We start from the raw sequence: 13,131 nt of genomic DNA, 5'->3' as shown, positions 1-13,131 counted from the left end.
TCTTCATAAGTTTCTGTGTAGCAACAGAAAATGAACTAAGACAGACTTTATGTGTGTATGTGTCTGTATGGTTGTGGGTGTGCACTGTCTAGTGTGTACATATGTAATGTGAGTCCTGTGTGTAAATCTATGAGGTTTGTGTGTCCATGTGGGTTCTCTGTGTTTGTCTGCAGTGTGTGCATATGTGTGAGCTTTGTGTGTATACCTTCAATGTGTGTGCAAGAGATCTGTGTGTCAGTGGTAATGCATATGAAGTACATGGGAGTAGTGTATGTGTGTGCATTCTGTGAGTGTCTGTGGGTTGTCTGTCCGCAATGTATGCATATGAGTTCTGTGTATGTGTGGTATATTTGCATGTGCGTTCTAGGTTCATGTGTGGTATAAGTTCTGCATGTGTGGTATATTTATATGGGAGTTCTGTGTGTGTATATGTGTGTGTGTCTCTACAGGGTGCACTGCGAGTTCTTTCTGGGGGAATGTATTTGCATGTGAGTTCTATGTGCATGTGTGGTATATTTGTGTGTGAGTTCTGTGTAATGGTGTATTTATGTGGGAGTTCTGTGTGTGTGTATGTGTGTCTATAGGGTGCATTGTGAGTTCTGTGGAGGGATGTATTTGCATGTGAGTTCTGTGTGTGTGTCTGTGGGGGGCATATATGAGCTCTGCAGAGCGGTGTATGTGTGTGTGAGCTCTGTGCATCTGTGGAGTGCATGTGTGAGCTCTGTGGGTAGTGTACGTGTGAGTTCTGTGTGTGTCTGTGGGGTATGTGTATGAGCTCTGTGGGTGGTGTATGTGTGTGTGTGTGTGTGTGTCTGTGGGGTGCGTGTGTGAGCCCTGTGGGGTGGTGTATGTGTGTGTGTCTGTGGGGTGCATGTGTGAGCTCTGTGTTGTGGTGTGTGTGTGGGTGTCTGTGGGGTGCATGGGTGAGTTCTGTGTAGTGGTGTATGTGAGCCCTGTGGGGTGGTGTATGTATGTGTGAGCTCTGTGTGTGTGTCTGTGGGGTGCATGTGTGAGCTCTGTTGGGTGGTGTATGTGTGTGTGTGTGTGTCTGTGGGGTGCATGTGTGAGCTCTGCCAGGGGGTGTATGTGTGTGTTAGTTCTGTGTGTCTGCAGTGAGCATGTGAGAGCACTGTGGGGTAGTGTATATGTGTATGAGTTCTGTGTGTGTCTGTGGGGTACATGTGTGAGCTCTGCGGGGTGGTGTATGTGTGCGTGAGCTCTGTGTATGTCTGTTTGGTGCATGTGTGAGCTCTGTGGGGCAGCGTATGAATGTCTGAGTTCTGTGGGGTGGTGTGTGTGTGTGTGTGAGCTCTGTGTGTGTGTCTGTGGGGTGAGTGTGTGAGCTCTGTGGGGCAGTGTATGTCTGTGTGAGTTCTGTGTGTGTGTCTGTGGGGTGCATGTGTGAACTCTGCGGGGTGGTGTATGTGTGTGAGTTCTGTGTGTGTGTCTGTGGGGTGCATGTGTGAACTCTGCGGGGTGGTGTATGTGTGTGAGTTATGTGTGTGTGTCTGTGGGGTGCATGTGTGAACTCTGCGGGGTGGTGTGTGTGTATGAGTTTCGTGTGTGTGTCTGGGGGTCCATGTGTGAACTCTGCAGGGTGGTGTATGTGTGTGAGTTCTGTGTGTCTGGGGGTACATGTGTGAACTCCGTGGGGTGGTGTATGTTTGTGAGTTCTGTGTGTCTGTGGGGTGCATGTGTGAACTCTGTGGGGTAGTGTATGTGTGTTGAGTTCTGTGTGTCTGGGGGTACATGTGTGAGCTCTGTGAGGCAGTGTGTGTGAGTTCTGTGTGTGTGTCTGGGGGTGCATGTGTGAGATCTGTGGGCTGGTGTATATGTATGAGTTCCGTGAGTTCCGTGTGTGTCTGTGGGGTGCATGTGTGAACTCTGCGAGGTGGTGTATGTGTGTGAGTTCTGTGTGTCTGTAGGGTGCATGTGTGAACTCTGTGGGGTGGTGTGTGTGTGTGTGAGTTCTGTGTGTGTGGGGGGGTGCCTGTGTGAACTCTGCGGGGTGGTGTATGTGTGTGAGTTCTGTGTGTCTGTGGGGTGCATGTGTGAACTCTGCAGGGTGGTGTGTGTGTGTGAGTTCTGTGTGTGTGGGGGGGGTGCATGTGTGAACTCTGCGGGGTGGTGTATGTGTGTGAGTTCTGTGTGTGGGGGGGGTGCATGTGTGAACTCTGCGGGGTGGTGTATGTGTGTGAGTTCTGTGTGTGGGGGGGGTGCATGTGTGAACTCTGCGGGGTGGTGTATGTGTGTGAGTTATGTGTGTGTGTCTGTGGGGTGCATGTGTGAACTCTGCGGGGTAGTGTGTGTGTGTGAGTTCTGTGTGTGTGTCTGGGGGTGCACGTGAGAGCTTTGTGGGGTGGTGTATGTTTGTGAGTTCTGTGTGTGTGTCTGTGGGGTGTATGTGTGAACTCTGCGGGATTGTGTATGTGTGTGAGTTCTGTGTGTCTGTGGGGTGCACGTGTGAACTCTGAGGGATGGTGTGTGTGAGTTCTGTGCGTGTGTCTGTGGGGTGTATGTGTGAACTCTGTGGGGTGGTATATGTGTGTGAGTTCTATGTGTGTGTCTGTGGGGTGCATGTGTGAACTCTGTGGGGTGGTGTATGTGAGTTCTGTGTGTCTGTGGGATGCATGTGTGAACTCTGCAGAGTGGTGTGTGTAAGTTCTATGTGTCTGTGGGGTGCATGTGTGAACTCTGCGGGGTGGTGTGTGTGAGTTGTGTGTGTGTGTCTGTGGGTGCATGTGTGAACTCTGCGGGGTGGTGTATGTATGTGAGTTCTGTGTGTCTGGGGGTGCATATGAGAGCTTTGTGGGGTGGTGTATGTGCATGCATTCTGTGTGTATGTCTTCAAGTTGTATTTGTGTCTGCACACGTAGCCAGTATCAGAAGCTGAGTAAGAACTTCGGTTCTGAGTGAGATGAACCTGAATTGGATTCCTGCTCTATCACATAGTATTTCACTCTGGACAAGCTATTCAACTTCTCTAGCTCTAGTTTCCTTATTTATAAAATCTCCATCTCCTTCTTCCTAAGGGACATGTGAGAATTAGAGGGCAGAGTTTATGAGAAGCACACAGCACTGTGTCTGACACATAGTAGGTGTTCAATAAAGTTTAGCAATTGTTCATCATACTCATAGAGTAGTGTCAGAACAGATGTTATCTGGCATCTTAACTCAGCTAGATGGTAGGAATCATTGTGCTTTTCATTTCCCTTTACAATTTTCTATATTGCTTGGATATTTTGCATGCATATCTATTGTCTCCATAATGGAAAAACCAATACGTGTTCCTTTCAATAAAACAAAAACCTGAGGCTGGCATTTGTCACCTTCACAGTATAGATAAAACACCCCTCAATCCCTGACCCCAAAGTCAAGGATCTCCATCTTTCCAAATGCTTCTCCCCCTTCTTCCTGAAATTCCCACCCTCGTTGTAGCATTTCCGGATGAAAAGCTCAGACTGCAATTTTATGTCCATAAAGTCCGGCTTTAAATTCCCATGATACCTGGGATTGGCTGGTTGTTGGGGCAACTTTCTATCTTAATCCCACCAGAATTGATTTTTTTAATCAGATTAACTTGTTGTCACTTTGGAAGGTATGGCGGTAAAGGGTAGCTCAGTGTCAGTGTCTGTCAGAGGGCGAGGAGGGGAAGCCAGGAGGGATGCAGACAAGTCCTTGGTGGGAGGGAGATTTCAGAGGTGCATGATTGACATGGGCTGGGGCTGGGGCTGGGGCTGGGGACTGGGATGGGGGACTGGAAGCTCAGCATGAGTGGGGAGTGGGTGGGAAGGAGACTAAGGGAAAAATGCGCTTCCTTTACAGTAGGGTTCAGGTCAGGTGTTGCTACAAGTGCAGGATTCCCATTCCACATGCGTGCCAGAATCACCTGGGAAAGTTGTTAAAACCTGAGATTCAGGCAAGACCCTTCCCTCCTCCAAGAGATTCTGATAATGGTGTGAAGGGGGCCTGGGCATCTTCTTCCCAGGTGAGAACTGGACTAACCGTTGTGAAGCAATGAGGAAGATCCTTGGCGTTAAAAAAATCCCACTGTGAAAATCCAGTGCTCGACCACTTTCATGGCTGTGTGGCTTCAGTGCAGTTACTCAACCTCTCTGGGCTCTTCATGCCAGTAAAATAAGGGTGATGATTCAGAACAAAATGATGATGGGGTTGTTAGGGTTGGGCAGCTTCTGAGTGACGATAAAAGCTGGCTGGTTTGAAGCCAATGCACAGTTCTGTCATTCTCTGAGAGGAGACCCGGTGCTCTGAAGATGATTTCTGACCCCAGGGTCGCCTGTTTCCCCTGCCACAGCAGCTCCCGCCGCCTTTTCCTAGTCCTGAGGCGGCCGGCAGCCTGCAGCCTGCGAGTGTGCTCCACTGCCCCCTGGTGGTCCCATCTGGGAAGGCGAACAGCCTCTCCTTCCTTTTTCGGCTTTATTCAGGCCCCTGAGCAGAGACAGCGCCAGCCGCAAGGCCTCAGGTGCAGAAGGGAGGTGGCCACGCGAGCTGACTTTTGAGGCTATGGGGCCTGGGATGCACCTCCCCACCACCGTCACTTGGTTGCTGGTGCCTGAACTGTCACTGTGGAGCATCACCACTGAAACACCTTTGGTGCTTCCTGACCCCTGGGCCAGGCTCTTCTTGGAGCAGGTCAATAGGGGAAAGGGAAGGGCTGGGGGAGGGGGTGGGAGACACACCTGTTGCTTCTGGAGCTTGAAGAGAGGAGTTTGACCCATGAGATAATGTAGGAAGCTGTGCAGAATTAAGCACTAAAAGTGGTTAAAATGCCAGCCCTGAGGGAGCACACTGCAGGCTCTCAGCAGTCCTTCAGCTTGAAGGACCTGAAGGCTGAACCAGAACTCTGTGCTCATGAGAAACACTGCCCTGAGGCTGGCTCTGGAAAATGTCTAAACTTAGGGCACGAACAGGGGCTCTGCCATGGGCAAGACTGGCACAGGCTAAAGTGGACGTTAGTAAAAACCAAACTCAGCCCCCACCCTCCTCCCACCCCAGGAACCCCGTGCTACAAGCCTGACCTTCGGACCATTCAGGCGGTAGGCTGCCCCAACTCCAGAGGCCATGTCCCCCACCAAGCCCTCTTCCCTGCTTCCCACAATGAAACGCCCCTGCCCTGTCCCCTCACCCGGCAAGCACCTATCCCTGGGCAGGACCTTTAGGCAGGTGATACCTCTACTTGCACCTTCTCAAGGAAGAGCCCCCTCTTGGTCATCTGAGTCGTTCGTGACCCTGCTGATGTCAAGTGGAGACTATGAGGATTGGAGGGTGGGTTCATCGCAGAGGAACAGGCAGCATCCTTTAATCAAAAACAAGTCACCTCTGCCGCGCGCGGAGGTTCATGCCTGTAATCCCAGCACTTTGGGAGGCTGAGGCGGGCAGATCACCTGAAGTCGGGAGTTCGAGACCAGCCTGGCCAACATGGTGAAACCCCGTCTCTACTAAAAATACAAAAATTAGCCAGCATGGTGGCATGTGCCTGTAATCCCAGCTACCCGGGAGGCTGAGGCAGGAGAATCACTTGAACCCAGGAGATGGAGGTTGCAGTGAGCCAAGATCTTGCCATTGCACTCCAGCCTAGGTGACAACAGTGAAACTCTGTCTCAAAAACAAACAAACAAACAAACAACAACAACAACAACAAAAAAGTCATCTGGACGTGGTCCAACCATGGGGAGTAGGCATTTTGGAGTGTCCATTATGGCACCATGTCCCTGTATCTGGGCATGTGCTCCATGGATTAAGGACTGGCTTACTTCATAGGCTGTGGTCACCCACCCTGGGTGTCTGCAAGGACAGAGGACAGGGCTGGAGCTCCCAGAGCTTCCCACCTGCCACAGTCAGCCACAGACAGCATGAGGAAAAAAAGGCAGAGATGGTGGCTTCTAAGCCACTCTCCTGAGCATGGGGAAATGAACTAGATTTCTGCTCAGGAAGCTGTTTCAGCTCCAGACTTCACTGTTCCTTCAGCAGGCTATCTGGAAGGGTAGACTATGAGCTGGGCTTCTTTAGGAGCTCACAAAGCTATGTCCAAGTATGAAGTCTCCTCTCTGCCATCACTGTCATCCTTATGCTGGAAGCAATCTTATTAGGTTCCAATCACCTTCCTTGTTTTGCCCTGAAATTTCCTGAATACTCACTAACCAAAGACTACTTTCCCTGTTGCTTGTTTTTTTCATTGTTGTTCCTCTAGAAAACAAGCCTCCACATCTGTTTCAATTTAAACAGAAAGGAGTAGCAAAAATTACAAAGATGAAGAAGATGAATGCATTGTACTCTTATAATGAACTGGGTCTCCATAAATTGTTTTTGGTACAGCATGTCCCATTTAGCCCTTACATAAGCTCAGATAAGGCAAGGAAATACTCAATTTTAGAGGCAAAGGGACAAAGACTCAGAGATGCCAAACAAGGAAGCTAGATTTGATCCTCGAATCCTGACCCTAAGTTCTCCTTACTTTAGAAAAAAGTCCTGATTGCGTATCTGTAGTTTCCCAGTGGTGTTTCTTTGCCTCTCACCCTGAGGACAGGGTGTATCAATAGGTGCAGGTGGGGTCTTATTGTTAGATACTAGTGACCCACAGAGCAAGGAGTGTTCACCTCAGGTTGCCCAGGTACTCATGGCTCCAACTCCCTTGGGAGAGGTCAGCTTGGGGCATTTTCTCAGCTTCTTACTAACTTTCCCCCCACACCTCACACTCACACACACACTGCTCATGACATAGCAACCCCTGTCTCCACAGGACCAGCCCTGGACTCAGGGCTCAGAGCTGACGTCTCACAGCTTCCCTCCTCTCCCACCAAATGCTGCTCCAAATCGCTGTCCCAAAACATCCTGTACAGGTTGTGGTAGATCCTGGAAATATTTTCTCACTTGGCTTAGGACATCATGCCATTTGCCTCCTTCCCACCTCTCTGCCTGTTTCTTCTCAGCCTTATTTTCTGGGGCTGGTCCTTCTAATCTGTAAATTTTGCAGGGCCCAGTGCTCAGTCCTTGCTCTCTTCTCTGTACTCACTCTCTCAGAGATCTCACCCTACTCTGAGGGCTTCCAATACCAGATAGATAGACTGATAGATAGATAGATAGATAGTAAAATAGATAGATAGATGGATATCTCCTGAAGACTCCTGCTTCTAACTAAATATGACACCTTCACTCAAATGTCAAATAAGAACATCAAAGGTAACATGCATCAAAGGTAACGAACAACCAAACTCTTCCAATTCTCCTCAGATATTATTTTCCAGCAGTCTCCTGGCACTTCCATAGAGGCAACTCCGTCTTCCGGTTGCTCAGACTGTGGAGTCATGTTTAACCCTCCTTTTCTCTCGCAGCCCCCATCCAATCTGCCAGTAAACCTGATAGCTTCCCAGTCAATACGGACCTAACATCCAACCACTCCTGCCCTCTGCTGACAGCCTCCAAGGCTCCTCACCCACCTGGAGTTAAGAGCCAACACGTATGTTTATTGCAGCACTATTCACAATAGCAAAGACTTGGAACCAACCCAAATGTCCAACAATGATAGACTGGATTAAGAAAATGTGGCACATATACACCATGGAATACTATGCAGCCATAAAAAATGATGAGTTCATGTCCTTTGTAGGGACATGGATGAAATTGGAAATCATCATTCTCAGTAAACTCTCGCAAGAACAAAAAACCAAACACCGCATATTCTCACTCATAGGTGGGAATTGAACAATGAGAACACATGGACACAGGAAGGGGAACATCACACTCTGGGGACTGTTGTGGGGTGGGGGGAGGGATAGCTTTAGGAGATATACCTAATGCTAAATGACGAGTTAATGGGTGCAGCACACCAGCATGGCACATGTATACATATGTAACTAACCTGCACGTTGTGCACACGTACCCTAAAACTTAAAGTATAATAATAATTTTTTTAAAAAATGAAAAAAAAAAAGAGCCAACGCCTCATACTGGCCTTCCTGTCAGGTGGCTACACACCCTGGCCTGCCTTAGACCCTGGCACTCACGTCTATCCTAGTGCAATTACTAACAGCACCTCCTTTCACTATCTAGGGCCCCGACTGGATAATAAACTGCATGCTGTCCCCCACAACATGCACATGTCCAGTCTGATCCTCATTCCTCTCCATGCTCTCTACTGCTGTCTCCTCCCTTGTACCACATTGTAAACACCTTCCTCCCCAACAGGCTGGGCTCCGTGCCTCTATATGAAACATGCTCTCCCCAGACAGTCTATGTCTCATTACTTATTTCCTTCAGCTGCTCAAATGTCACCTTATCTGCTCAATAAATAAAGCTACCCCACACCCACTCTCAGGACAAACAGCGTGGTCACTCTCCATCCCCTGACCCTGCCACACCCTTTCTCAGAGCAGGTATCCCTACCTGGCAGCTGCATCTTCATTGTCACTCTTCTCACTAGAACATAATCTCCTGAGCTCAGAGCCTTTGTCTTTCTACTCACGGCTTCAACTCCAAGGCCTCGCACAGCTCCTCAAACATGGGGGTGCTCCATAAGTATCTGTTGAAAGAATGAATGAATGGCCAGGTTCAGGAAAAGTCACAAAACGTGGAGTTCTGAAAGCTTAAAAACCTGTTACATCTAGTTACAATGCACGCAGAGGGCAGCTTGGATCAATGGAAACTAAATAAATGTTAGGAATCATTGTCAGGAGTTCACCTGCTGGTCTGAGGTTCAGAAAACATGGCATTTGGTTTGGACTGCATCACTTCCGCCTGTCTCAGGACTCCCCTGAACCTCAGTTTCTTAGTCTTCAGAATAGAATAATGTCTACAATTGTTTTCAGCACCAGAATTCTGGAATTCCACATGTTGGGCAACAGAAAGACGACAGCACAAAAGAGCAGAGTAAATAAACTGGGTTGCCAGGAGAATGAATACTTTACTGCCTTCCTGCTGTCCTCCGGACCCCCAGCGTCACCCACCATCCCAAAAGGTACTTCCTCAACACAGGCCTGCTCTGGATGCTCTGGGACCTGGACAGACACATGCACAAGGAAGTAACCATGTTCTTTAGAGTGCTGTCGTCCCAGAGGACACTGACCTTCAAATATAAAGGCACAGCTACCTTATCTGTAAGCAATCTGCATCATCCCATCCAAGCACATTAGCCCCTCACTGATCAACTACAGTTACCTCAAGCTGTGTCACTGGAAACAGGAAACTCAGAAGAAATGCACTTGCGGAGAGCAGGGAACACAAAGTGCCCTTCCTATGGTCATCTGTGGGCTCCATGAGGGCAGGAGCAGCCAGGCAGCTCTTCCCTGTCCCCCATTCCCTGCCCCTGGCTCTCCACATTGAGAGGAACCTTCCATGGGAGCAGCACTCCCAGCCATGAAAGGACTAGGTCAGGGAATCAGGCGGGAATTTGAAAAATCAGCCCCATTGTAGATTCTGGATATTAGCCCTTTGTCAGATGAGTAGGTTGCGAAAATTTTCTCCCATTGTGTAGGTTGCCTGTTCACTCTGATGGTAGTTTCTTTTGCTGTGCAGAAGCTCTTTAGTTTAATGAGATCCCATTTGTCAATTTTGGCTTTTGTTGCCATTGCTTTTGGTGTTTCAGACATGAAGTCCTTGCCCATGCCTATGTCCTGAATGGTAATGCCTAGGTTTTCTTCTAGGGTTTTTATGGTTTTAGGTCTAACATTTAAGTCTTTAATCCATCTTGAATTGATTTTTGTATAAGGTGTAAGGAAGGGATCCAGTTTCAGCTTTCTACATATGGCTAGCCAGTTTTCCCAGCACCCAGTTGGTGGGTGCAGCGCACCAGCATGGCACATGTATACATATGTAACTTACCTGCACATTGCGCACATGTACCATAAAACCTAAAGTATAATAATAATAATAATAATAATAATAATAAAAAAAAAAAAAAAAAAGAAAAATCAGCCCCAGATGTGGCAAGCCAGGATTCCCTTCCTCCAGCTCCTTGAGGAGACGAACCCTGTTCTCAGGGTGGCCCTTATTCTCACCAGTCACCAGCATCACCCCAGTGCCTGCAATATCATGGGCTCAAGATAAACATAAAAATATATTTCTGTACTATATATGTATTACTATAATATGCATGTATTATTATAGAATATACATATAAACAATATACATAATATACATTTATTATATGTAAATAATAAACATGTGGTGTGCAAATGAAGAAATGAACAAATAAATGAATTAAACATACACACACACACACACACACACACACACACACCACACACATTTGTTCTGACCTATCTATCTTGTTCCCCAGGAACCTAGGCTCTATCTTGGGTTACTGTCTGTCAGTTCATCTGCTTCTCAGAGACTTTGAGACAAGGCTGGTTATGGAAACAACTCTGAGATTTTTCTGCTCAAAAATTCCCTCCTGCTGGGGCTCCTCACCCTTCATCAGTGGCACGCTATTGCCATGGCTGTGGTTCACAGCGTTATACATACACTGAGTTTGTAATCAGAATCTAGCAGAATCTATTTTAAATACATGGGGACTACAGTACATATGAATATGCTAATCAGCTAAGCTTAATAGTTCTCGTTTGTATTAATGCAGATTAGGCAGCTGCATTTCCCACCAAATATTTTCATTGGTATTTACTGACGAAATCAAGGTCCTGCTAATAAGTTCTAATATTTAATCTAAAAGCTCTAAAGAAGGTGCTTTAGTTGAGTATAATCTAATTTCACTGAACAAAATTGCATCTAAAAGCAATATAAAGTTACAATTTGTACCTTGTCAAATAGTAAAAATGGCCTTTAAATTTTACATGGTTTTGACCTTTGGTTTTTGCATTTCAATTAAACTTCCCTCAGAGCCCAGTGGATCAAATGTTCCCTGAGTGCGAATTAGGTCCTAGCAAGAGGTGCCTACCGGCCCTCTGTTTCTTTCCTTTGCAAACTGACATCTGTCTCCCTTTTGATGCAGAGCAGAAATTTTCTCCCTCAATGGCTGGAGCAGAGGTAAACTGAAATATTAGGTCTGGCCAATATTTTGTCTCTGGACACCTGAGATTTCTATGAGTCAATCATCTAAATCCATTCCTGAATCAGCACACCAATGTGCAAGCCACCCTTAGCCTCTCCACTAAGCCATTTTTTAGCAAGGATTTTACCTTTGCCATACCTGTTGACATCTTGTATTATACTCATGCTTCATAAGAACCCAGGGATCCACAGGAGAGGTCATCATTTAACTTCTGACAGAATCAGATGCTCAGGTGTGAGAGATTGTGATGCCACCCAATATCCATTCTCCTCTCCCTTCTTGGTAATAGAGTCCTATTTTTATTTAGGGCAATGATGTCTCCAGCTATATACTACATTTCCCAGTCTTCCTTGCAACTAGCGAAACAAAAAAACAGAAAAAGTCTTGGCATTGTATGTAATGAAATTATGGCATTGTAGAACCGCCATGCTAGCCCTGGCTACTACCTCTAGGCATCCTTTAGAAGACTGAAAGAAACCAAATGTGTTTTTCTGTTAAATGCAGCTGAAACAAATCTTAACTCTTGTAAAATTTATGTAGCACAGTTCCTGGCACATAAGTACAAAATAAATTATAACAATTTCTCAAGCATCTGCTGGATGATCAGTTCAAATGATACTTCATGGAAACCAACCAAGTGCTCAGAGACAGAAAGAGAGAGAACAGATAACACCTGCATATCTACAAAGATCAAGCAGAAACTGAGAACTGTATGTATCACTTAATAAGAAGAATAGTAAATATTTACTGGGTTTATAGACACCAAGCACTATTCTAAACATTTTACATGTATTAACTCCTCTGTATTCTCAGCAATTAATACAGCACTAGGAAAACTGTGGGTCCACAATACATGTGTTGAATAAACAAATGACAGAAAGCCAGACAACATCTTGCTTATCTGGATCTGAGCCTGACCTGCTGACTACGCTGAGCATGATCTAGATTAAGTGACACACAAACTCTTCAGGCACACAGACAGCATATCCCTATGACCATGGTTCCTCCAAGGTCAAGATCAGTTTATCTCCAGCGGACTGGGGAATCCGTGTGTGCAAGGAATGTATCTCTTTCCTCAAAGAGAGAATTTCACCAGTGTATCTCTTCCCTGAATTTGAAAAATATACAGCACTCTTAAAGATTTTGCCATTTCTGTGACCTAGGTGGTTCCAGAATGAAGACATTGTCAGGGCAAGTATTGAAGGTGGAGGGGCCTCCAGAGGCCATCTGCCACACCACAGGGCCAAGTTCAAGCAGGAAGTTCTGGAGTTTCTGTAATAACCTACCAAGAACTGGGCACTTGCACATGCACCATCACAGTTCATGGTTACAATGGCCTCATGAGTTACAAGGCCATTTCATGCAAAACACACTAGGGATTAGAGACATTGTGACTTACTTCATTCATCTAAACTTATTAAGCACTAAGCACCTACTATCTGCTAGGCATTAACTTCAGGGGATGTAAGAGAAAATACGGGCCATTACTTTAAGGAGCATAGACTTCAGTGGGGAAGATAGACACATAAACAAAAATCATATCTTGTGACTGTTGCTGTGATGAAAGTATCAGGTATTATGGAGACATATTGGGACTAGCTCACAGAAGACTGGCTCTTAGTGCTGGGGCACAGATTGGGGCAGACATAGGAGGCAGAAGGGAGGTAGTCCAGGAAAAGAGTACAGTTATACAAAGCATGATAAGGAAAGCGCAGTTATATAAAGTATGATAAGGAAAGTGCAGTTGGTGTAACTGAAGCATATGTTTGATGGCTTCGTTATGTTTTGATTTGGTAGGATGAACTACATTTTTCATAATGTTCTTTATTGTATGTTTCTAATTGTGGGGCCACAAATGAAATTCTTCGGAGAATTTGGAGAATAGGGAGGCAGAAATGAAGCAGTAGCCATTTTGTAGCTCACACATATTATAGCTGAACTGTTTATTTACTTCATTGGCATGGAGCAAGTTCTCTCCCTTCCCTTGGTTCTCCTTAGTTCCACTGGCTCCTCTAGCTGTGTTTGGTTAGCTCCATGATGGAGGGCTCAAGATGCTTGTTGTTACAAAGGTCAGAGGCAACAAGTATGAACACAACAGCCTGTGCTCA

The 13,131-nt window shown here is 46.4% G+C and overlaps 1 long non-coding RNA gene across 1 annotated transcript in view; it reads right to left on the bottom strand.

Moving 5' to 3' along the window:
• Positions 1 to 8,793, bottom strand: part of LOC129051546 (uncharacterized) — a 56,684-nt gene extending 47,891 nt beyond the window's left edge. The window contains exons 1-2 of the long non-coding RNA XR_008515907.2: positions 8,699 to 8,793; positions 8,404 to 8,539 (exon numbers count right to left, since the gene is read on the bottom strand). This is a non-coding gene — a long non-coding RNA (uncharacterized LOC129051546). The remainder of the gene's footprint in view (positions 1 to 8,403; positions 8,540 to 8,698) is intronic.
• Between the last annotated feature and the right edge of the window lie 4,338 nt (positions 8,794 to 13,131).

Source organism: Pongo abelii, chromosome 17 (assembly GCF_028885655.2).
Source record: "Pongo abelii isolate AG06213 chromosome 17, NHGRI_mPonAbe1-v2.0_pri, whole genome shotgun sequence".
Taxonomy (NCBI): Eukaryota; Metazoa; Chordata; class Mammalia; order Primates; family Hominidae; genus Pongo; species Pongo abelii.
Note: the sequence above shows the minus strand (reverse complement) of the source record. Positions and strands in the feature narration are given on the sequence as shown.